The following is a 27,142-nucleotide window of genomic DNA, read 5'->3' as shown; positions in this document are numbered from 1 at the left end:
ATCATGATGCACTGGCCTCATCTGTGACTTCATTGCATTCATTGGCAACAGGAAACAAAGACACGAACACTTTTTTTTTCATAATTGTTTTAGTAATAATTGACAATTGGAGGAAATGAATGGCAGAAAACAATTATGGGCAGACAAGATGGTCAGCAAATCAGACTGGGAAATGCAATGGAGCCAGACTCAGCTGTATTCATGCAATGATTTTAGAACATTACAAAGATATTATTGTTTTGTTCTCAATCTACTCCTGAAATCACTATTGTTTTTTACCAGCAGTTACACAATTTTTTTTGCTGGCAGCCATAACCCCCAATATGTTTTTAATTCAGTAATCCGGTAATCCCACATCAGGGATTTGGTGCTGAATTTTTCATGTTTATTACTATCTAGGGTCAGTGTGAACTCCTCCCTGTGCACATGTCCAGCAATGATATCCAGGGATTTTGCTGTAATTTTCCTGCCTCGGACTAGCTGCCCTGGTGCTGGGACCTCAATTCTTAAAAGTTTTATTTTGCATGCAACTTTAAACAATCAAATTCTGTTTCTGTGAATTGATCCCTAGTCTCCATTTTAGCAGCAGTAAACAGGGGAAGAAAAAAATAATAAACACTCCAAACAAATAAATTTATGATTTGCTGTCTATTTTTCTCATGCCATGAAATGGGCATAATTAATAACTTCTTAGATGAAAATAAGGAATATGTAATCAAATAGAAAAGAGTGAAGTAAGATAGCTATTAGACTGTATCCTAATCTTGTGTCTATTTATTCTGTTGTAGTACCATTTCTCTCTTCTATGGCTTGTGTCCATAGTTATTGTTGGGCACTATGAAAATTCTGTGGACAGGGGAACTAAACATGCATAACTGTTTTAATCTTCTCCAAGTCATATTCACCTCTGATTGATCTGATTTGGAGTAAAATTCTGTAGCGGTTCTGACTTCAAATCTTAAAAACTAGTTGCTGGTCATGCTATTATTGTGGAGGCCTTAGACTAGTACTGTCCAAAAGAAATAGAAGGGGAGTCACAAATGTGAGCTACATGATTCTTCTTACATTTATTTGTTAGTGACCATGCTTAAAAAAACAAACCCAGGTAAAATGAATTTTTAAAAATGTAGTGATAATATAGTTTACTTAAGCAAATATATTCTTTTTTTATATTAACTTAAAAATTTTTTTCTTAGTTAGTTATACATGACAGCAAAATGCATTTTGTTCCCCAAATATATTCTTAGTATTACCATTTTAATGTGTAATCAATATAAAAATAATATTGAGATATTTTACATTCCCTTTTTGATACCAAATATTTGAAATCCTGTAATTCGTGTTACACATCTCAATTCAGAATAGCCTCATTTCAAATGCTTAGTGGCTTCAAGTGGCTTATGGCCACTGTACTGGCCAGTGCAAATCTAAACAGAAGTGCTATCCACAGATGCATGCATACATAACAGCTGAAATTGGGGCTGTGAGGTCTGCCATGCAAGAGTCACAGACTCCTGCATTCTGCTATACTGAGCTGACATCTGGCAGTTTTTGAAGCTTAGTTTATTAGGACAATCTGATTGTTCATTTAGGGCAGGTAACTACAGATTCCTCAGTTGAAAAGAAGAGCCAGAGACTTTTTAAAAATCCCCAAATTTTGAAATGTGAGTTACGTGTTTGTAAGAGACTTTAGTTTATTATCATATTTCTAAGTGCAAATTCACTTATAGCAATAGATTTCATTACACAGATATAAAATGAACTTCTAGAAAGCCTAATAGAGGTCATGCTCTTATTGCTGCATAAAACTTATTGCAAAGAAAGCTCTTTAGCAATTGAAGCACTCTTTCTTGTTGTGGCCACTTGCTGCTGTCCCTTCTGCATTTTGCATGGTTTTACTTGAAGGGTATGAAGCATGCTTCAATAATCTTGTGTAACTACTATGCCCTGGGGACTCTCATGCCAGTCAGCTGGGGTGATGAAGAAAGCACTGTGTGCTAAATGTGGAGACACAAAAATAGAACTGGTGGAAGTGGACAAAACCAGAAGATGCTCTAGGTTCTTGTGGCTCCACCAGTGGCCGGGACCTGGAAATGCAGGCCTCCGAAGTCCTGGCAAGAAGTTGCAGCCAACTGAAACAATCGTGTTTTGGGTTCATTTTTTACTCCACGAGGGTTTGATTATGAAGCTAGATTTAAAGCAGTCAGAAAAGGTCTCAAATCAAAATAAAATTTAAAGACTTTTAAAATATAAATAATGACCATTCATTGCATGATTTACAAATTGGTAAGGCTCCAAAACCTTGAGAATTTTCTTGGCTCTCTGAATTCACTTTCCATTTTTCCCCGCAGGAATGAAGTTATAAATAGTGACTGGGTATGTGCACCTAAAATGCCATATGTCTATAGTAAAATTATTATAATGTATTTATAATGCATTAATTAAGTTCTTGCTTAGTTATTATAAATATGAGCTAATTATTGAATTGTTATAATACATTTAAAATGAAATAGCATGATGAAGGTATCATTTCTACAGTAAACCATGCATTTATAATGTTAATATTAACTAGTGTGTTAACAATACATTAGCAATTAACACAGAAGAGTAAACTGTATTAACTCACAATCACCTTGTATCAAAAGCAATAAATACTAGCAGAGAATCCAGGAATTCCCAAGTACTGTGCTGTATTGGGGACCATCACAAGAGATAAATCTTATTTATTTTGTTTCTTCTCATTGGTAAAAAAGCAAATTCACTAAAGAAGAATGAGAAAATATGAAATTCTTTTCAAAAAAGAGGCCTCTTTTTTTTTTTAGACTTTTATGTCTAATGTTACTTTAAACTTTAGGTTTGCTTTTTCTTTAAGGAACTACCTCTAGCACCTCTTAATGTATAGCCACACTTAGGACCTTTTCAATTATCAAGTAGGGCCAGATTTTCCTGAAGTAACAATTAGCTGAGGGGTAGAAGAGAACATGATGGAAAGAAAGGCTGTATATCCCAGCATATAATCCCAGCAGCTTGGGATGCCATGGCAGGAGGATTGGAAGTTTAAGGCCAGCTTCAGCAATTTAAGTAACTTATCAAGTTTCTTTCCCCCAAAATAAAAAGGGTTGGGGATGTGGCTCAGTGGTAAAGAACCCCTGGGTTTAATCCTCAGTAACTCCCCCAAAATGTACAAATATGGAAAGTTTAGAATTAAATATGTAGGCATGTAGGAAAGAGAATTGTGTGAAATTGCTCAGAATCCTGGGGGAGAGGGCAGGGAAGACTTGGGAACTGACTTTAAGAAGAGATCCTCTTCAGCCTCTGGGGTGGGGAAAAGGGAGGGGAGGGAGGTGCGTGCAACTAGCCTTCACATGTGGAATAGGTTTCCCAAGTCAGTTTTTTAATGTCTTAGTGTGTTTGTTTTTCATTGCTATGACAAAATACCTGAGATAAACAACCTAAAGGAGGAATGGTTTATTCTGGCTTATGCTTTCAGTCTATGGTCACCTGGTTCCGTTGCTTCTGGTCCTGTGGTGAGGCAAGACATCAAAGCAGGGAGTGTGTGGTAGAGCAAAGTGGCTCATCTCGTGGCACACAGGAGTGAGGGTAGGATCCCAACAGTTTCAAGGGCATGTCCCCAGTGACCTACTTCCTCCAAATGGGCCTCAACTCCTAAGGTTTCCACCACCTCCCACAGCGTCAATGGCTAGGTTGCAAGCCTTCAGGGGACATTCCAGATCCAAACTACAACAGTAAGTGACATCAATTGCCGGATCCTGCAGATACTGCCAATGTTTTTTTTTTTTTTCTAATCACTAGTGAATGAGGAAGCTGTGACCAAGTCACACATTAACTGACCTTCAGTTATATTTGGCTTAAATGGTGCCACTGGTTGGTTTCACAAAATAACGTGAGAATCCAGGGACCCAGGATTGAGTTGGATTATGTATGTAGCCCCAGAAACAGGAGTTTGGGCCAAGGGAACAATAACATCTTCCTGTAATGACTTCTGCCTGAGACCTGGGGCTACTTCTGTGGTGCTGGGAGGCCCAATGGCAAAGACAGAGAGTGGTGTGAGCACGCCTGTGTTTCACATCTGCAGCCATCGCCATCCCTCCTGAGCAGTTACCTTGTTCTTCTTTAGTATCTTCTCTCTCAATACCTTTGGTTTTTATTTAGGACATTTCCTTTAAAACATCCACATTTCTTCCTGGCCATGAAAACTACCACCCAACCTGCTGCCTCTTCCATTAACCACGTGGGTTCTCTGAATCCAGGCCTGAATCCAGGCGGTATGTGTCCCATTACATACCACCTAGATTTTCTCTTTTTTTCTTTCCGATTTTAAGTACATAAAATCTGTTGTCTTTCCTCAACTCCCTGGAAACTATAATGTCAGACCCTTTTCTAAATGATAAAGTGAACAACTTAGCCTTTACTCCTCTTCATCCCTGAGCCATTTAGGATCCTAAAATTTTCCTCCATTGACTTCATAGACTCTGCATGGTCATTGTGTTCTTTCAATTTTCATAAAATCTCCCCCCCCCCTCTGTTCACAGAAGTAATCATTTATCAAGGGTCATTTTTCTCCATTTCTCTCTAAATACATTCTTCCTAAGAGAACTTATTCATGGTGTCACTGTAACCAGCCCTGAACTTGTTATACATCTCCAAGAGAATTGCAGTCTACACAACGCACGAGTGGTCCCTCTGCAACATGTTTCTCCTTGGTGTCCCTCCATCCTCTCTAGCCTCTTATATCCAATATTAGAATCCTGTCCCCTTCCCATATTGCCCTGCCCAATGTTGTTTCCTGTGATGGCAACATGACCCACGCAGTTGAAGGTGTCTCTCCTCCTCTGTGTCCTTCACCTCCCACTAACCTGGTGGATCATTCTTCCTGGTAAGTGCCTCATATCCACTCCTCCTTTCCCATCATTGCTGCTTCCGCTCTGGTTCCTGCTTACCTTATTCATGGCTGCTCTCAGCTGATTTCCTTCCCTCAGGGACTCTTTGTTCCACACACTCCACTTTCTGCACTCCTGAGAGAACTCGGTCTTACTGAGAAGGGCTGCAGACTGGCTGGAGTCTTTGCTAAGTTGCAAGGAACACAAATGTCATCGAAGTGACTGGACTTGTTAAAAGGAAAGGTTTTCCTCATGGGAGTGTGAGAAGTGAGGAGCTGACAAGGGACCTCAGCTTGTGCCTGCTGGAACCTGGTGGACTCTCCCTCCACTCCCCAGAAGGCTCTGCTCGCTCTTTCCGGCTTTCTTTATCTTTTTCAGGCTTCCACACCCAAGAAGTAGGAGGATGTCTATTAGCTCCCCATCCAAGTATCTCTCATAGACGTGGATAAAGCTCTTGATCCCAATTTCAAACTTGCTTGGAAAAAAAATCCAATTATCCAAAAGGCCCAACCTTGCCTCAGGTGTCAGTTTCTTGTCCAGTCGGGCAGGCCTTTGAGGGTAGAGTGATGTACTAATCTTGAGGATGGGGCAGACTTTAGCAGGGTGAGGATTGAGTTGGGAACTTGAAAGCTATTACACTTGGGACTTCGGTGTAATAGAGCTACTCTCTCCCTTCCTCTCTCTCCAGTTGTTTTAGTCAGGATTTTCACTGCTGTGACCCAAAGACCTGACGAGAACAATTTTAGAGGAGGAAAAAATCTTATTTGGCTTACAGTTTCAGAGGTCTCAGGAACATTATGCAAAGGAAAACTGCTCAGGACATGGCACAAGGAAGGGGAGAGAGAGTGAGAGAGAGAGAGAGAGAGAGAGAGAGAGAGAGAGAGAGAGAGAGAGAGAGAATGAGCACTCATGCAAGAGAGCTTTTCTCACCAGGGACAAAATATAAACCAAAGGCATGCTTTGTGACTCACTTCCTCTAGCCACACCCTACCTGCCTACAGTGACTCCCAAATTAATCCCTGATCAGGTCAAGGCCCTCATAACCCAATCATTTCACCTCTAAACTTTCTTGCATTGTCTCACAAATGAGCTTTGGGGGACACCCCATGTCTAAAGCTTAACACTGGTCCTAGCCAACGTGTCTCCTAACTTTCCCTGAACACGTCTTATAACTTCCCTCTCAGTGGATTCCCTGTGCTGCCCCTGTGGGATCTGGCCAGGAGGAATTTGCCTCTTCTCCTCCTCCAACTCAACCCCAATTCAACTGTCTCCTCCAGGCTGAGCTCACAACAGTCCTCTATGATGAAACCATTAGCCTTCAATGAGATTATGCGCTTCACAAATGCCATCACGGTTCCATGTTGGAATACTATGTCAACACTATCTAATATGTTTAATCATGTTTGGGGGTGTTTCTTTAACGTATTCCACTATTATTTACCTCCATAGTTAGTTTTCTGGAAGTTTCTCCTCTCATCAATATAATTACAAATTCCATAAAGTATAGGCCATATTTTGAGCTTTAAAAAAATCTTCTCTGAAGTATACCAATATTCATAGTAGCATTATCCACAATAGCCAACAACAACCCAATTGTCCATTCACAGATAACTGGATGAACAAAATGTAGCATATGCATACACTGGAATTATTCAGCCACAAAAAGAAATGACATTCTGATATATGCTATAATACGAATATACTTTGAAAGTAGGCTAAGTGAAATAAATTCAGGTATAAAAGAACAAGTATTATATGATTTCACTTATGTATCCTATCTATAATAGGCAACTTTATACACATGAAGTAGATTAGAGTTACTGTGGGCTGGGGGAGGGGAGAAAGAAGGTTATTCCTTAATGATTATTCAGTTTATATTTGGGGTGATGAAATAATTTTGCAAATAGTGATGATGATTGTACAACATTGTAAATGTAATTATTCCATTGAATTGTACCCTTAAAAATGGCTAAAAATAGCAAATTTCATGTTACATGTATTTTGCCACAATTTTTTAAAAAAACTATGCAGTGTACCAAAAAACAATGAATTGTTTGATGAATTATATGTCAATAAGCTCTTTTTTTTAAAAAAAAAATCTCTCTGGAGCCAGATATAGCTTATGTATAAGTGCTTAAGTAAATTTGTTGTGTCATTTTTTTTCATTAGGACACAAATTTATAGGTAGCAGAGAGCCGATGTATTTTTCAAGTTATATATACCAGAAATAAAACAATCACTCTCTATTTGGGGCTTAGGTAGGTGTTCAGATTCAAGTTAAGTGCTCTCCAGGTGTGATTAGAGAGCTTAAACCATTTTAGTCTAATTTGTCTCTCCTGGAGTACCTTATACATAGCCACTTCCAAATCCTACATTTAGTGAATGAATGAATGAATGAATGCAGGACCAACAAGGTATGCTGGATGTCCACTTAGACATATGCATAGATATTTGATCCCAGCCAACTTTTCACCTTTGGTTTTTTTCTTTAGGACTGAGATTTTTTTTTTTCAAATATCTGCCTCTAAGGCATAGTGCATTATGTTATATAGATAGGATGGAATTTTGTTCAGCTAGCTAGGAAAAAAATCATATTTGGGGAAGACTATTTGATAATAGTGGGAGAATTAAGAATATGTGATGACATTGGAAATGTGTATAATATATGATAAATACAAAAGGCAGGCTAAGACTCTGTGTGCCCATTATGCATTTTAGAAAAGACAGAAAAAGGTATTTTATTAGTTCTCTGTTTCTGTGTCACAATGAATCATCCCAAAATGAAGTGGCTTTGAAAACAGTAGCCATTTATTACCCCTTGTACTTTCTGTGGGTTAGAAATTCAGAAGTTCAGACTCGAGCATTTCATGTGAGGCTGTGTCAGACATCACCTGGGGCCTGTCATCTGAAGACTAGAAAATCTGTTTTTATCCCCCTCCCTCCCTTGATATATTATTTTTTTATTATTACTATTTTTGGTACCAGGGATTAAACGCGGGGATACTCTACCACTGAGCCAATCCCCAGCCCTATTTTGTATTTTATTTAGAGACAGAGTCTCTCTATTTTGCTTAGCACCTCACTTTTGCTGAGGCTGGCTTTGAACGTGTGATCCTCCTGCCTTAGCCTCAGAGCTGCTGGGATTACAGGCACATGCCATTGCGCTCAGCTCTTCTTTGACATATTAAGGTATAACTGAAAAACAAAAATGTCACTTATTTACAGTATAAAACGAGATGTTTTAATGTACATTTACAATATGGAATGATTAAATCAGGCTATATAACATATTTGTTGTAAACTTATTTTTTAAATAGTGAAGTCATTTAAGTTTTCCTCTCTTAGCCACATTTGAGTATTCTGTACATTATCATTAACTATAGTCATTGTGCTGTACATATAGAAATTATACATCTATATTACTGAAACTTTGTACCCCTTGACAAAGAGTGCCTTGCACCCCCACCTGCCCCCAGCCTCTGCAAACCACGATTCTATTCTCTGATTCTGAGTTAGCTAACTTGAGACTTTGTTAGGCCAGGTACAGTTGGATCTTTATTTTCATTCATGTAGCTACTCTGTGTATTTTGACTGCGTCTATGGGACCTAGACTAAAACTGTAGTGCACAGGGGCAAGCTTGTGCAGGATGAGCCTTGAGCCTGAGTCCTTGGTGTCCTACCTGGCCCTGGGATGGATGGGCAACTGCATCTACAGGAAAACACCTGAAGTCTGAGTCTGCAGGGGCTAGCTAGATTAAGAATCTTATAAAGAATGATGAGTCCTTCACATCAACTAAAGATAGATTAACACATGCATTTACCTATTTTGAGTTTCCAGCTAAAGAAATGTTTAACACATATATTTGCCTACTTTTGCTTCCTTCCAAAATTCCATTAAAATTAGATTAAAGGGTTTTTGCACAAAAGGAAGACCACCCTTCTCCCACTATAGCAGAAGTCTAAAAGTTTATTCTTTCAAGAAGGTAAAATATGGGGTGTTTAGACTAGAAGACAGTCGCTGAAGGCCAAGGCAGACATATTTATTTTTATTTTTTTTTTTAATATTTATTTTTTAGTTATCGGCGGACACAACAGCTTTGTATGTGGTGCTGAGGATCGAACCCGGGCCGCACGCATGCCAGGCGAGCGCGCTACCGCTTGAGCCACATCCCCAGCCCAAGGCAGACATATTTAAAATATGGAAAGTAAATGTAATTTGAGACCCAACCCTCTTCTCTTTCTTGTCTTTCAGAATGCTGTAGGCAAGGCAGAAAAAGTATCTGCTAATAGGTTCTAGTTTTTTTTTTTTGTTTTGTTTTTAATCTTACAACTTGGTCACAGAAGAAAGGATGACCTGGTTCTATATCTAAAAAATATGGGGAAAGAACTCAAGTTAGGGAATCATCCGCTTGAACCTGGTGCTTTGGAACACTCAGGTTCCAAGACAGGGACTCTGATTGGCTCAGTTTGGGTTACATGCTTATCTCTGGGTCAAAGAAGGAGGGGCACATGGGGTTGTGGTTGAAGGTGATGGTAGTGGAAATTGGGAATGTCACATCGACAGTGTCATAGATTTCAACTGTAACTTTGCAGTTTCTTCTATAGGAGGTGATATCATATAGGAAAAGGCACCATGAAGGCTTAAAGTTATCTTTAAAAAATTCATTCATGTACTTCACATTTCTGCAACACAATAAAGTTTTTCAAAGTATTTTTTTCTCTATTATTTTCTCTCTTTTTAAAAAAAAAATCCATGAGACAAATATTGCCGTTCTTGTTGAAAATTTATCATGAAGGTGGAGTCATACAGGTAATTTAGTAGACCCGAACCACGGGCTAAGTGGATTAAGACTGGGATGGGGCGAGAAATGTCATTTGATTCTTAGTCCTGTGCAGTTTTCTATTTTAGCATTCCACCATCATGACAGGATCACAAATTCTTAGATAACTGGGAGGAGTGATGTAGGACATTTGGAGAGAGGCGACATTCAGCAAGTGCACTAATGCTCATGATTTCCTAGTGTCTCGCCTGTAGTCCCTTTGCACATCAGCCCCAACACATGTAAAACCAATAGGCTGGAGAAAGTGCTGCCAAACCTAGACAGCCCAGAGGAGCCACATACCCTCCTTTTGGAATAAGACTAAAGAATTAATTTCTGTAAAGAATTTTCCATCTGTTTTCCTGATAAGACTGATTAGAACCATTCTACCCAGTTTTGCAGATTCTATGAAAGAAGAGATGAACTGCACCATCTGGCCTGGCTAAGTTTAGCTCAGATTTCCTAGAGGATTTCCAGTTCTATTATGCAGGGAAGGACTTCACCTTTAGGTGTCCTAAGGAGAAGAGGAGTTTCGAGGTGCTAGATGTCACCCTACACTGCCCCGAGTACCTCATTTTAAGTAAGAAATGCGACATCATTTTCAGTGCACACTAGCTGGGCATGTGTCAGACATCTCCACGTGCACTTCATTTACATTTTGCTGAAATTATACCATGGAAACATTTTTCTTACTGCCAATTCTCCATCTCCCAGCCTCTTCTCCTACCCTCTCCTCTCCCCATCAACTCAGTTTCCTTTGTTATTTTTGGTACAAATAACTTTCCTTCAGTTAGTTTCAAGGCTTTAGAAAAGCAGTTAAAAGGACCAGACTGGGGAGGATCATCTAGTCCTGTTACCTAACACGTACACAGCCCTATACCTGCGGAGCTAACTGGCTGTTGATTCATCTTTTTATTCATTTAATGATAGGGTTTACATTTCAATGGTGAATTTAGAAAGTCTATGCTGTGGTTATGGAGGTATTAATGTTATTTTTGCCTTTGATTATCATTCTTTTTCTTCATTTTATCTCCTTTTCTGCCTTTATTTTTAGAATAATTTTTCAAGTTTTCTTTTTTTTTTCAATTTTTCCTCTTTCATGGTCTGAAAGTTACATAATCTAAATTTCTTTTGTTTTAGTGGTTATGCTTAAAAAACATACTTGGTAAGTCTAATACTAACTTCCTCAGTCTTCTTCCAAATAAAGACCTTAGAAACCTTGAATTCTGGTCTCATTCTCCTACCTTTAATATTTCTACTGTTTAACATTTTAGTTCCATTTGTTTAAAAAGAACCTTATCAAAGTTATAATTGACATATAAGTTGTACATTTTTAAAGTATACAATTTGATGTCTTAACATATGTATACACCCATGAATCTAGTACCACAATAAAAAATTTAGAAACATTTATTTTTCTTAAAAAATTGATCTAGTTCACTAACAAACATAATTGGTTGCATGTTACAGGGTCTGCTGTTTTCTCCAAACTTGTTTTCCTTAGAGTTCTGTAGCTTCTGCACAGAGATAACTATGATAATTATCATTCATGAAAATCCACTAGGCATTGTGCTAAATGTTTGTGTTTGCTAGTTTTCCTTTGCTATGACAAATTCTTGAGATAATCAACTTGTAAAGAGAAAAGGTTTATTTAGACTGACAGTTTTAGAGAAGGTCAGCCCATGATCATATGGCCCCACTGCTTTGACACATCATGATGGCAATGCATGGTGGAACAAAACTGCTTAACTCATGGCCAGGGGGTAAAAAAGAGAGAGGAAGCCAGGCGGTGGTAGTGCATGTTTGTAATCTCAGGGAATTGAGAGGCTGGTGCAGGAGAATTGCAACTTTGAGGCTAGCCTCAGCAAATCAGCAAGGCCCTAAGCAACTTAGGGAGAACTTCTTTTAAAATAAAAATAAAATAAAAAGTAAAAAGCGCTGGGGATGTGGCTTAGTAGTAAAGCACCCCTGGGTTCAATTTTCAGTACCAAAAAACAGAGAAAGGGGCTGAGATCTTGAGATCTTGCAATCCACTTGAAAGACATATCCACAAAGACCTAGGCCACCACCTCTTAAAGAACAGGAAAGTAGGCCACTAGGCCCCACCTCTTAAAGATTCTATCACCTCCCATTAGTGCCATAGGCTGGAGCTGAGCTCTGAACCTTTAACATGTGGACCTTCGAGGGACATTTATTTAAACCATAGCAGTGCTTTACTTTATTATTCTTAATTTTTAATCATAGAAGCAATACAGGTTTGTTATAAAAGAATGTATTCAAATGTTAAAATGAATCATACAGAAAAGGAAAGACCTGGAATACTCTTTTGTTTCTTAAAAGTGGATATATGTTTATTGCTTGATGTTTCTCAGATATTTTCTATGCATTTGAAAGCATGTGTTATTGTACAGGACTAAAGGCATGGTGCTTTTTCAACCCATTTTTTTTGCACTTTGTGCATCCAGACCACCTTTTCATTTCATCCTTTTCCTGCCTGTCTGGTGTATACAGCATGGAATGCCAGCATTGTGATTGTTTTGCTCAATTCATCTTTAGGTTGTTTGTTTCTCCTTTTAGTGTGACACATATCATATTTAATGTGCCTTACATCTATCTTTGTGCACATACTGAATATTTTATAGGATAAAATCCTGAGGTAGAGTGCACAATTTCCTGAATAAGACCTTTGCAGGAAACCTACATAGTTGTACTTTGAGTTGGGTATTATCATTTCCTTTTTACAAATGGGGAATTTTATCCTTAAAGGCTTAAGTCTATGACTTGGCAGTGTCGGAGCAGGGAATGAGAATCCTGGCTTCCTGTTCTGTGGTAGTTAGCATTCTTACCACTCACCACACTGCCTCTCCTACTAGTTTAGAAAGTGATGAAAAAAAGAAAAAGTTTATTTATGGTGGAATTGTAATGAGGATTTACTGTGAATTTTCAGCTTATAGCACCCTATGGAATTAGAATTCAGGGGACAGATTTCAAGCAATTTATACTTTCACCTGGCCTTTTGACTGAGAGCACTAATGTGAATCCTGAGGGTCTATTTATAGCAGATTTCTTTTGAGCCACTGGGAGATGTTGTGAAATAGCTGTCGATCACAGGCAGCTAGGGCTTACTTGCCCACTTTTTGTTCTGAAGGAAAGGACACAGACCATCTGGGCCAGTAAGTTGAGTCCAAAATCGGACTTACGTTTATTTTACTTAATAAATGTGCTCTTGAATAGTATGAGTTGAATTTTGGTTGGTTGAGTGCCATTTTAATGCACCAGGGGTGCACACATTTCTTCTAATCCTTTAACAAGTGAAACTTTATAAAACAGAGAATGCTTTGGTAATGTGAACAAATTTCCCTTAATTTATGTTGAATATAACATAGTTTTTCTTGAAGCTGGGAACCCTGCACTCAGTTGTTCGTGTCTTATAGTGTGTTGGCTGGTGCAACCGTATCAGTTAACAGGAATGTGGAATATATTATTAAAAATACAGGCAAATATGTTCCAACGTCTTCCTCCAACCTCCTGAACCAAACCATATGGTGAAACTTTATCATTCAGAAGAGGTGGCTTTAGATAAAATTCTGTGCCTGGAAGAGTAGAACTGGACAATGGGTGCTCCTCATCCCTGTGTTTATATTGCGGGGCTGTTCCTGATTGGGTTATTTGTTATCTTATTGTCTAATTTTTTTAGTTCTTTGTATACTCTAGATATTAGGGCTCTATCTGAAGTGTGAGGAGAAAAAATTTGTTCCCAGGATGTAGGCTCCCTATTTACCACTCTTATTGTTTCTTTTGCTGAGAAAAAACTTTTAAGTTTAATTCAGTCCCATTTGTTGATTCTTGTTATTAACTCTTGTGCTATGGGTGTCCTATTGAGGAATTTGGAGCCCAACCCCACAGTATGTAGATCGTAGCCAACTTTTTCTTCTATCAGATGCTGTGTCTCTGATTTGATATCAAGCTCCTTGATCCATTTTGAGTTAACTTTTGTGCATGGCGAAAGAAAGGGATTCAGTTTCATTTTGTTGCATATGGATTTCCAGTTTTCCCAACAGCATTTGTTGAAGATGCTATCCTTCCTCCATTGCATGCTTTTAGCCCCTTTATCGAATATAAGATAGTTGTAACTTTGTGGATTAGTCTCTGTGTCCTCTATTCTGTACCATTGGTCCACCCGCCTGTTTTGGTACCAGTACCATGCTGTTTTTGTCACTATTGCTCTGTAATATAGTTTGAAATCTGGTATTGCTATACCGCCTGATTCACACGTCCTGCTTAGAATTGCTTTTGCTATTCTGGGTCTTTTATTTTTCCATATGAATTTCATGATTGCTTTATCTATTTCTACAAGAAATGCCGTTGGGATTTTGATTGGTATTGCATTAAACCTATAGAGAACTTTTGGTAATATCACCATTTTGATAATGTTAGTTCTGCCTATCCATGAACAGGGTATATTTTTCCATCTTCGAAGATCTTCTACTTCTCTCTTTAGGGTTCTGTAGTTTTAATTGTATAAATCTTTAACCTCTTTTGTTAGGTTGATTCCCAAGTATTTTATTTTTTTTTGAGGATATTGTGAATGGAGTGTTTTTCCTCATTTTCGTTTCAGAAGTTTTGTCTCTGATATACAGAAATGCCTTTGATTTATGCGTGTTGATTTTATATCCTGCCAATTTGCTGAATTCATTTATTAGTTCTAGTAGTTTCTTTGTAGATCCTTTTGGGTCTTCTAGGTATAGGATCATGTCGTCCGCAAATAGTGATAATTTAAGTTCTTCTTTTCCTATTTTTATGCCTTTAATTTCTTTCGTCTGTCTAATTGCTCTGGCTAGTATTTCAAGGACTAAATTAAATAGAAGTGGTGAGAGAGGGCATCCCTGTCTTGTTCCAGATTTTAGAGGGAATGCCTTCAACTTTTGTCCATTCAGAATGATGCTAGCCTGAGGCTTAGCATAGATAGCTTTTACAATGTCAAGGTAAGTTCCTGTTATCCCTAGTTTTTCTAATGTTTTGAACATAAAGGGATGCTGTACTTTGTCGAATGCTTTCTCTGCGTCTATCGAGATGATCATATGGTTCTTATCTTTAAGTCTATTGATGTGGTGAATAACATTTATTGATTTCCGTATATTGAACCATCCTTGCATCCCAGGGATGAATCCTACTTGATCATGTTGCACAATTTTTTTGGTGTGTTTTTGTATTCGATTCGCCAGAATTTTATTGAGGATTTTTGCATCTAGGTTCATTAGAGATATTGGTCTGTAGTTTTCTTTCTTTGAGGTGTCTTTGTCTGGTTTCGGAATCAGGGTGATGTTGGCCTCATAGAATGAATTTGGAAGAGCTCCCTGTTTTTCTATTTCCTGAAATAACTTGAAAAGTATTGGTATTAATTATTCTTTAAAGGTTTTGTAAAACTCCGCTGTATACCCATCCGGTCCTGGGCTTTTCTTGGTTGGTAGTCTTTTGATTGCTTCTTCAATTTCATCCATTGATATTGGTCTGTTCAAATTGTGTGTATCCTCCTGACTCAGTCTGGGCAAATCATATGACTTAAGAAATTTATCGATGTCTTCACTATCTTCTATTTTATTGGAATATAGGTTTTCAAAATAATTTCTAATTGTCTTCTGTATTTCTGTAGCATCTGTTGTGATATTGCCTTTTTCATCCCGTATGTTAGTAATTTGAGTTCTCTCTCTTCTTCTCTTCATTAGCATGGCTAAAGGTCTGTCAATCTTATTTACTTTTTTGAAGAACCAACTTTTAGTTTTGTTAATTTTTTCAATAGTTTCTTTTGTTTCAATTTCATTGATTTCCGCTCTGATTTTAATTATTTCTTGCCTTCTGCTACATTTGCTGTTGTTTTGCTCTTCCTTTTCTAGGGCTTTGAGATGAAGTGTGAGCTCATTTATTTGTTGGTTTTTTCTTTTTCTGAGGAATGACCTCCAGGCGATGAATTTCCCTCTTAAAACTGCTTTCATTGTGTCCCATAGATTCCGATATGTTGTGTCTGTATTTTCATTTATCTCTAAGAACTTTTTGATTTCCTCCTTTATGTCTTCTGTAACCCATTGATCATTCAGTAACATATTGTCCATTTTCCATGTGATGTAGGATTTTTCCTTCCTTCTTTTATCATTGATTTCCAGTTTCATTCCATTATGATCAGATAAAATGCATGGTATTATCTCCACCCCTTTATATTTACTGAGGGTTTCCCTATGGCATAATATATGGTCTATTTTTGAGAAGGATCCATGTGCTGCTGAGAAAAAAGTATAGCCATTTGATGATGGTTGATATATTCTATATATGTCAGTTAAGTCTAGGTTATTGATTGTGGTATTGAGTTCTATAGTTTCTTTATTCATCGTTTGTTTGGAGGATCTGTCCAATGGTGAGAGAGGTGTGTTGAAGTCACCCATAATTATTGTGTTGTGGTCTATTTGATTCTTGAACTTGAGGAGAATTTGTTTTATGAATGTCGCAGCACCATTATTTGGTGCATAAATATTGATAATTGTTATGTCTTGTTGGTGAATGGTTCCTTTTAACAGTATATAATGTCCTTCCTTATCCCTTTTGATTATCTTAGTCTTGAAGTCGATTTTATTCGATATGAGGATGGCCACCCCTGCTTGCTTACGAGGACCGTGTGCATGGTATATTTTTTCCCATCCTTTCACCTTCAGCCTGTGTATGTCTTTTCCAATCAGATGTGTCTCCTGGAGGCACCATATTGTTGGATTTGTTTTTTTAATCCATGATACCAGCCTATGTCGCTTTATTGGAGAGTTTAAGCCATTAACATTCAGAGTTACTATTGATATATGGTTTGTACTTCCAGCCATGTTTGATTATTTATCCTTTTTTAAAAAAAATTTAGTTTGTTTCTCCATGATTATCTTTCCCCTCGCCCTCTGTCTTTACCGAGGCACTTCCCACTGATGGTTTTGGTTATTGTTTTTCATTTCTTCCTCGTGTAGTGTTTTGCTCAAAATGCTTTGCAATGCTGGTTTTCTGGCTGCAAATTCTTTTAACTTTTGTTTATCATGAAAGATTTTTATTTCGTTGTCATACCTGAAGCTTAATTTTGCTGGATACAGAATTCTTGGTTGGCATCCATTGTCTTTCAGTGTTTGAAATACATTGGTCCATGACCTTCTTGCTTTCAGCGTCTGTGATGAAAAATCCGTTGTTAACCTTATTGGTTTACCCCTGAATGTAATCTGTCTCCTTTCTCTTGTAGCTTTTAATATTTTCTCTTTGTTCTGTATATTGGATATCTTCATAACAATGTGTCTTGGCGTTGGTCTACTGTGATTTTGTGTGCTCAGTGTCCTGTATGCATCTTCAATTTGTATATCTGTTTCCTTTTTTATTTCTGGAAAGTTTTCTGTAATTATTTCATTCAGCAGGTTACTCATTCCCTTGGTTTGAATCTCTGTACCTTCTTCTATCCCAATGACTCATAAGTTTGGTTTTTTTATGTTATCCCATAACTCTTGGATGTTTTTCTCGTGATTTTTTACCAGCCTTTCTGAGTTGGCTAGACTCTTTTCAAGATGATATATTTTGTCTTCATTATCTGACGTTCTGGCTTCTACTTGCTCCACTCTGTTAGTGATACTCTCAATTGAGTTTTTAATTTGGTGTATCGTTTCCTTCATTTCTAGAATTATTGTTTGATTATTTTTATAATCTCTATCTCCTGATAAAGATGCTTAACTTCTTCTTTTATCCGTTTTATGTAATTCATTCTCAATGTGTTCTTTCGCTGCTTGAATTTGCTGTCTTGTATCCTCTTTAAGGTTCCATTCCATCTGTCTAAGGTGTTCCTTGAGTTCTTTATATGACCATTTTTCTGATGACTCTAGGTCCTCCTGAATATTTAGGCTGTCCTGCATTGTTTGTACTCCTTTTCTTCCTTGCTTTTTCAAGTTGCTCATGTTACTTCTTGTTCTGTTTGACTGCTGAGTTACTGTTTACTCCTATAAATTTATTTGATGCTTGGGAGGAAAGGTATTAGAAGGGAAGGGAAGAAGTCACTAAAGAGAATGAGAGTAAGCAGGTAGAATTCAAGGAAGGGGGAATAAGAAAATTGAAAAGAAATGAAAAGACAAAAGAAGGAAAAATAATAGGAAATAAAAAAGAAAAAAAATTTAAAAAAATTTAAAAAAAATAATAAAAAATTAACATTAAAATTAGAAGAAAAAAAATTTTAAAAAAATTGTAAAAAAAAAATTAAAAAAACAACAAGAAAGAAAAATGAAAATGAAAGAAAAAACCCAAATCAAAAAAAAAAAGAGAGAGAAAAAAAAAAACTAATAAATGCAGTGTTAGAGTTTGATGAACTTCTCTTCCAGTAGGTGGCGCTGTGCCCACCAGGCCAAGTTTCTCCTGTCAATACGCGGGAACCAATCACTGTGCAGCAGCTCCTCCTCCCAGACTGGGGGAGTCTCCAATCCTGAGTGCCTAGGGCCTCCTCTTGTGTCTAGTCACTTCCCCACTTTTCCTCTAGCCAGGCCCCTCTCACGGGTGCCGCTCACCACAATACTGGCTACACGCCAGGTCTGCTGCTCCCGGGAGCCCTGTTTTCATGGACGACTGGGCACACTCTCCCTGTTTGCCATTCCCTCAGACCCTAAGTTTGTAGAGCTTGGGGCTGAGAATCCTCAGCGAATTTTACTTGCCCTCCGGTAGCCATGCCCCCAGTAGCTGGTGCAAGAGACCTCAGTTGTCAGCATTGGTGGGAGCGGTAGTCGGGAGTTCCGAGCCACGGGTCCCGCGCCACGTCTGATTTCCTCGGTCTGGCTGGAGAGCTGGAAGGGGCCCTTACGGGAGAGCTGGGAGGGGCCCTTAAGGTTTCCCCGATGTGTGGAGAGGGAAGGCTAGGGAATTACACACCTGTAGCCGCAGGTTTCAATGAAGTTATCTCCTCCGCCACAGTCTGATGATGTCAGTTCTCTGCCATGGTGGTATCTCTTGCAAATGGTGACAGTTCGTTTGCCTTTGCTGGGCGACCAATGCAACGGGTGGGTCCTTACTGTCTCTCCCAAGCCCCGTTTCAAACCTGTGGCCACTACCTATGAAGGCTCGGTAGGCATTTACCTCCGTAGGATGAGAAGGGCTGACCAGTTGTTTCAGCCGGATGGATTAGTGCTGAGTCACAGCTGTTTGTCTGCAGGAAGCAGGCGAACAGGAGCTTGAATTCAGCCGATCCGTGCTCAGTGTGTGTTCTGAGAGGCTCAGACTGATCACCCCAGATCCACGTCAGTTCAGCATTGCCTAGTGATTGATTTCATAAGTGGCAGTCCATGGTCAGCGCCTGGACCCCAGAATGCGCTGACTGACAGGCGCCTGGTGGAGGAGCCTGCCCCGCTCCTGGTGGCTGGGAGCACAGGCGGAGGCGGGGGCGGGGTGGAGCGCCTAGCCCCCCAATCTTAATATTTTTGTTTTTAGTAGCATATCAGTTAACATTTGCTCATGAAAACACTTTTTTAAACCAATCAGCAATTGATTCCATGATTTGGAATGATATTTAGAATTCATAGACATTTGGGCGTACAGAGATAATAGGGGTACAATAGCAGAAGGTAAATAGACTCCAACTTTTAACTTTGTCCATTGAGTTTTAGATGCTCTGAAAAAATATCATTACTCTTCATGAAGAATAAGCTAACATCTTCAACTTTCAAGGATTCAATAATTGTACATGGTGAGACATAATTCTGAAATGAAGTTTTAGTGATTCTTATATTAATCTTGATCCTCAAAATGAATATTTCTCAGATATGTTTTAAGGCTATGACCTTTGCATTGCTCAATTTTGGGGAAAGTCACTGAGAATGGCTAGTGTCAAGCTAGACACTTAGTTAAAGTGGTAATGACAGATTTTAATCAGTAATAACTATTGCAAAGGTGAAAAAGGGCAGCATGAACTGAACTCAAATCTAATTTGTACAAAAGTAACCAGGCATTTTAAAGGGAGAAGAGGCAGTAGGGAGAGGGCAAGTTGGAGCTCAGCAGTCAGGAAAGTGAAAATTTACAAAGGTTTGGTCAGCATAAATGAGATTAGGCCAGCTGTGTCTGTGTGCTGGCCTTTATCATTTATTAAAATTAGCATTCTTTCTCCTACAGAGACTAGAAGACAGAGGCCATATCCTCAGGTATTGGCTGAGGATAAATTATTTTGGCAATCTTGAATTTTCTCAGGCAGGCACTGGAAGGAGGATTAGAGTCATCTTATGGATGTGGCCTTGAACTGCCAGAAACTATCTTAGGATTTTTTTTAAGACTTCATCACCCAAGAAGAGAAGAGAACTCAGAGGAACATGGCTAGCTAGCATTTGGTCAAAAAGAGAATCTTGGTCAAGAGCAAATGAATAATTTTTGTGACTTCAATAATCCCAGTTTGGGAAATGTATGCTATGGAAATAAAAGCACCAGGAACTGAAAATATATGTGCAAAGATGTTTAGCATGACACTGTTTATAGAGGTAAAGCCTGGGGACATTTAAATATTCATCGACAGAGTGAATAAACTATAATATAGCTATACTGTAAGTTGGAATACAACTATTAAAAATAGTTAATTAAATCTATATTGCTGATTTTGGAGCCAATATACAGGGCCATTATTAAAGAAAAAAATCAATTTAAGAGTAATGGGGGGGGGAGAGTAATGGGGCTTTAGAAAATGGAAAAGTAGAAAAAAAATTGCATAATACATTTTTTCTAATCCATAGTGCATTTTGATATAGATAAAATGTGTTTTATCTCAGTAAGATAGAATAGATGGGGAAAACGAGTTATCAAGTTATTAAATTTTTCTTTATGCATATCTCTGTATTGTTCAACTTGCTACAATTGGCATGTATTGCTTTTAAAATTTAAGCATCTTATTAAGTAAGATACACACACACACACACACACACACATACACACACACAGCACTCCTGTTTTTCTTGTGAAACAAGGCTGGATGCAATAATGTGTCTGCATTCTGGCCACTGGAAGATATATCTAAAATGAATTTATATGCATTCACATTCCTCTCAAAGCTTCAGGGCTTAGGTTGGTATTTTTCAACTGTAGCCCATGTTCCTCTGTATTTTCTTACTAGAATGTGTTTCCACTAGCTGAGACACTTTACCGATTTTTTTTTTTACTTCCTATGGTCTATATTAAGGAAAGAACTCCACTCCTTAGTTCTGCTCCCTCATTTTGAGAAGTTTTACCCCAGCATAAATAAATCTACTACTTTTCACTAAGGAGAGTGACAATCACAAAGATGAGCCCAATAACACTCCATTTTTAATTAAAATATTAGGCAAAACTGAACATTTCCAGTTTTCTTTTTTTTAATGTGCTATTAGATGTGCTTGCTTTCTTGGCTTCCCCCCTAGAATCTACAAATAAGAAAATCCTGGTTGCAATAATACCAGATCCTCATTCCTTAGCAGGTTTCTACCCCACTTATGGTTGACTCTGTGTTCTCTCAGGAAGTCCAAAGAAAAGTGTCTTGTCCAAAGATTTTTCTATGCACAAAGGTATAAGGAATACTGAGATTGTTGCCAAAAGTTCGAGCTTATGCAGTGTAAGTAAGTTGGGACACTGTTAAAGGAAATGTGAGATCAAGGGAGGGATGTTTTAGAAAACAGTATGGAAAGGAGGTCAAAAGCCCAGGCTGCACAGATTTATAACCTAGAGGCTGTGATGGTTGGATTAAAACTTCAGCAAGTGGTTTGGCACTAAGGCTGGAAAATGGGACTTGTAGTTCGCTAGCTGGGTTTGGATAATCTGGTAATTAAAGTGAAGAGCAAAAGTGATTAACTGGAACATTAACATTGCTAAGAATTACGCACAAGTTTGAGCCGAGGGATTTGTTATCAAATTACTATGGCTATTTTGTAATTATGGTTACAGTGTGTAAAACTCCATTCGTTCATTAAGTGGACGCTGAGCATTATCCTCCAGCCAAGGTCAGGGGGCCCTGATGTGAAGCCACAGCAGCTCAGTGGATTCAGAAGGAGGTGTCAGTTGAGAGTGAGGCTGGTGAGGGAAGCAGTGCGGTGGAGGAAGCCTAGAGTTCACCTCTGAAAACAAAGGAATTTCTAATTTCTAGAAAGTTCCCTTGGGTGGGCTTGTTTGTTTGTTTTTGCAGTGCTGGGGATTGAACCCAGGGTCTTGTGCATGCTAGGCAAGAGCTCTATCACTGAGCCACACCCTCATTCCTTCCTATGGTTCTTAGGAAGCTGGACCTGCACCCCCATCTCATGCCTTTAGCTACCACACAATTAGAGAAAAATATTTAAATACTTACTTTCCCTCATTTATCCCTGAATAGGTTTTGCCTTTTCTGCTTTGAAGGAGCAACTTTGCCGATGCTTGATCAGAAAGGAAATCATCAATCTGAAAACAGCCTTTATATTATTCTCTGCCTACTAAATGATTCTCAGAAAACTGCAGTCAGCCACTGGATTTTTGCTTGTTTGTTTACTATGAGCAATTCTTTTCAAGAACCAAAAGAATCCCAGAAATAGCAGTGATATTTTAAAATATATAGATTTGGATTAATTTTATCACTAATCTGTGGCTCATGGGGGTAGGATCCTCAAAGATTAATAAGAGTTGCTGTCAAATCTGGAACTTGAAATAAAACTCTTAGGGGAGAAAGTTATTGTGTAAGTAATCAGGCCAGGCAAGTTGCTTTGTGGCATGAATGCTAAATTTTCCTTTTTACGTTTTATTGAGTCCACTTTCAACCCAGCCTCATTTAAGAAGCTGGTTAGATGAAGGAGGATTTTTAAGAGGAAAAAAAAAAAAAACTACCATAAAGTTAAATTTAAATGAATTAAATAAGAGTAATCATGCCAAGGATACTGTTTTTAAAAAGTGAATGTAAGGTACCAAAATGAAGAGAATTAACAGGAAAAAGAAAGAGAACTGATAGGGAAAGTCCACAAATTTGGGAGTTTCTCTAGGAATGCTGAAGAAAAGGAGGTACAGAGGCCAGGGTGCAAAGTTGCTTTCTGCAGAGTCCTCCTCTGGTGCACACTCCGTTGTTCTTGTTATTTCTATACACCTTATCTCCAATTCACGTATGGATTGTGTTACAAAGTTTCACATGTAAATTATTGTTTGAAACTCAAAACACATAGAATGCCTTTAACCATAGAAAGAATGCTGCAAATGGCCTTCAAAAATGGGCCACTCCATAACTGCTTATCTGGTCTCACATTTGCAATGGATAATATTAGCAAGCTACTGTTAAAATGCCAATAATGAGACCCCAAAATGCAATCCAGTTGATTTTGGCTATTGTACTTGGGGGTAAGCAGGATTAGAAGAGAATGAGCAAGTCCATGGACACTTTTATAGCTACTAAATCACTTGGGGGGATGGTCAATGCTCAGGGTTTGGAAACAGAGAGGCATGGGTTAGCAACTTTCTGTGTGTGCTGCTTATTAGTTGTGGGCAGGCTGGTTAACCTCACTAAAAGTCATCTGGGGGTAATAATAGCATCTCTCTAGAGCATTGGTATGAGAATTAAAGTGCATTTTGCACACATGTTACTTGTTAAACATTATTAATAATATATGAACAATATATTATATATAAGGCCCCATTGCTATTATATGTAATAATCATTAGTACTTATATATGTCTTTCTACACGTTCCTTATTTCTCCCCGAGATATTATTAACTTTGAGAACAGTGGTCTTCCAAACACTTTGGAGAATCTTTAAATGCAATGTATACAGAACACAGGCTCTATATTTCTTCATTTATTGACATTGATTTGCTGTGTTCAAAAGCATTATCAATTAAAAACTCTGATTCTTTTTAAAAGTTTCTTTTTTATTTGTTTCAGGCATGTTGCTAGCACAACTCTTATTAACTGAGTGTGACTGGGTATTTTATTTTGACACCACAGAGTTCAAAGAGAAGTAAGAGGGAAGAACAGGAGTGACAGGGAAAATACTGTGATACTTAGACAAATACCAGAACTAAAAAAGAGAAACAGAGAAGGTATCAAATTGCTAAGCCATGCCTCTCTGTTTCCAAATGTATGTGTCTGAGAGACAGAGATTGCACAGGGTAGAATTTACTGAGTTGGAGGAGGAAGGGAGTAATGTTGCCTACTAAGCTGCCTGCTAGGGAAAACTTCGAGGTGCATAAGATGTGTTCGTTAGTGTCTCGAGGTGACCAGCAGGTGGTGTGTCACCAACTTGGAGTCTGGAATTTGGTACCAGGCAGATGGATCTGAAGCTTCAGGAGGCTGCTGCTATTATTGTGTGGGATGGGTACCATTTAGGAATTTCTTCCTAAGGAACAAAAGGCCAAGAGGATGTCTCTGAGAAACTAAATCCAAGGTGCTTAGGCTAGAACACCCTTTCCTCCTCTTCCTGCATTCTTTGAACCTTGTAGTCTGGCCACTTCTAGTAATTTGATTTTTTGCTTTTATGATTGTTATTAAAATATTTTTGATAAAAAGATTTAATCATGAGTAAAATAATTTTAAGATTGTGAAAACAATCACATGAGTTTCTACAAGTTTCTACGTGGTTTTATTTTTACATTTAACTCTTTAGTCTACCAGATATTTACTATGTCTGGCATGAAGTAAAGATTGCATCCTTCTCTTTCCTATTAGCTGAATATTCAACCTCTATCAAATAATCCATTTCCTTCTCACTGAGCTTAACTAGCATATTTTTCAAATAAATATTTTAACATAATATCTTTATGTGTATTTCTAGGCTTTCAGGGTCCATTCTATTGACACCAATACCAAACTTCAAATTTTTAACATTTTTGACCCTTTTAATACCTTGAATCTTCTTTATTCTCTTTTTCACAATTTTTTCTTCATAATTCTCAATTTTTTTATTCTTTTAAATAAGATTCAGAATTTCTTTTTTGAACTATTTGAAAAAATGTTTTTGAGATTTTTTAACCAAAATTCAATCATTCATATATATATGTGTGTATACATACATACATATGAATGATTATAAATGTTATAATTATAAATATATGTTATTTATAACCTAATTGTAATTATAGCATATATGTATGCATGCATATATATATATATATATATATATATATATATATATATATATATATAAATTTGGGGAGACTTGACATCTTTTTAAAAAACATTGTTTTAGATGTTAATGAACCTTTATTATTCATTTATTTGTGGTGCTGAGAATCGAACCCAGTGCCACACACCTGCTAGGCAAGCGCTCTACCACTGAGCCACAACCCCAGCCCGAGAATTGACATCTTTATAACATTGCATCTTCTAGTCTAGAAAAGTATATTCTTATTTTTTTAGTAAAGTTTTAAAGTTTTGTAAATTTTTTGTTTAGGTTAATCACTTTGTCATTTGTAGAAGTTTTGTTTAACTGTTGCTATTTCATTTCTAATAGTTCTTGGATATTATATGAAAAATTTTATGAAATTTGTGTTTTTTTATTTCAATAACTGTTCACTCCTCTATTTAAAACTTCTTAAAAGTTGATTCTATTGAGTAAATTATTATAACATCTTCAAGTTAAGTAATTTTGTCTCCTGTGCTCCCATACTTATTCTTTAATTTCATTTTCTTGCCTGGTTGCCTTGGTTCACTGTCCAGAGCCTGCCAAGTGATGCAGTGATAATGAGCATCCTTCATTTTTGTCTGATTTGAATGCTAATACCCCTTGCACTTCACTATCAGCATAATGCTTATGTTTGTTTGTTTTGAGAGAGAGAGAATCTTTACTGTGTTAATAATTCTTCTAACTCCATTTTATTAATTAAAAAATTGATATTGAATTCTACCAAATTATTTTTCAAGATCATCTCTGTGGTAATCCAAAAGTTTTATGACTTATTTATTATACTAATGGATACTGTAATATTGACATATTTCTACATCTCTAGTATTGACATATTTCTACATTTTGTTCATGCGTGAGGTTAGTTGATGATTTCTTGTATTATGCTTTATCATTTTTTTTTAGGTCAAGGGTATTATGTAGCTTCTTGTTACTTTTATTTATCTGAACATTTTACATTGCCCAAGAGTTATCTGTGGCTTGAAGCTCAGGGAGAACTTAATTGTGTAAGGAACCCTGACTAAAGCTGTTTCTTGGAAACAATTTCTTAACAACTCGTACGTTTTTCTGTGATTGTTGATCTGTTTTTTGAACATCTGAGCTTAGTTTGCCTCTAATCATTACTTTGGCTATGGCTCACAAATTTCATTATTAAAAACTTACAAGCATTCTGTAGTTGTCTTTTGGATTTCTTCTCCAGTTAGCTTTTCTTTTCTTTTTTTTTTTTTAAGCTATCATGTTTTTTGGTAAGTGTTTGGCTCTGGTTTAACTTACAATTTGTAATTAATTTATAGTTTTTTTTTTTTTTTTTTTTTTTGTGGCCATAGAGCATAATTCCTTTTGCGGGGAAAAATACTCAAGATTTTTTTTGGTGGCCTAATATAAACATGAGTTTTTGCTAGGAGCCACAAGCAAATAATATGATGCATGGCACTTTCGGTTGTAAGGTGACGCCAGCTAGCCATTGAGATGATATGATTATGTTAAGATTTACATTCATATGGAAATTGGACTCCTGCTGTTCACCTTGGCCTGCTATGGGACTCATGTTAGGGACTCCTGGAGAGTTCCCATTGGTTGGGGAAGGATAGTAGGAGGGAATTCCGGGGGAGGTCGGGGCCCCGGTTCTGGTAGACGCATGCGTGGGTGGACCGGTTTTTGGCTTGCCGGCGCTTACGGAGTATTGGCAGCTTTTTCAAAAATAAAGTTTTGTTCCTGCTTGAGTGGCTCGTGATTCTGTGCCCAGCCAGACTGAGGCAAGTTTTGCAAACTTTCCTTACATCTTTTCTTAATAAAATAAGTGGACAGTCCTTCTCTTGAATCATAGTTATACATTGAGCCTTGTTTCAATCAAAACAAACCTTTGCAAAGGTTAGATGGAACTAACCTTATTATAACAGTAAGAAATACAACGAAGTCAGAATACCTGAAAGAGCGGGCAGCAGAACTTGAGTTCTGCTCAGTTCTGAGAACACAAAGCTTCCTAAGAAATCACCAAGGCCCTTAGAGAGAGGCGTGTTCCATCCTGAAATGTAAGAGATGAGTTGAGGGTAAGATTCAGGGTTTTTTGAGTGAAGACAAGTAATTAAGAAACCAGTATTGTCATCCAGTCATCAATGAGAACACATTAGAGATGTTAGAGAACAGAAAGGGAAGAGGGGACTTTTACATTTAAGGGCCAGATGGAATAAGAGAGGTTCCCATCAGAGGAAGTAGAACTAAAATTTGACAGAAGTCACTGGAGAGCACGTCAAGCAGCCCTTGATCATTTGGGGTCAAATGTGGCCAAAAGGT

General features: G+C 37.7%; 1 long non-coding RNA gene across 1 annotated transcript in view; it reads right to left on the bottom strand.

Annotated features, from left to right (window-relative positions):
- The window catches only part of LOC308632154, a 39,357-nt gene that overhangs the window by 10,269 nt on the left and 1,946 nt on the right, over positions 1–27,142 (bottom strand). The window contains exon 2 of the long non-coding RNA XR_014018439.1: positions 26,775–26,873. This is a non-coding gene — a long non-coding RNA (uncharacterized lncRNA). The remainder of the gene's footprint in view (positions 1–26,774; positions 26,874–27,142) is intronic.

Source organism: Spermophilus citellus (assembly GCF_964194105.1).
Source record: "Spermophilus citellus genome assembly, chromosome: 13".
Classification (NCBI taxonomy): Eukaryota; Metazoa; Chordata; class Mammalia; order Rodentia; family Sciuridae; genus Spermophilus; species Spermophilus citellus.
This window is presented reverse-complemented; position numbering and strand designations above follow the sequence as displayed.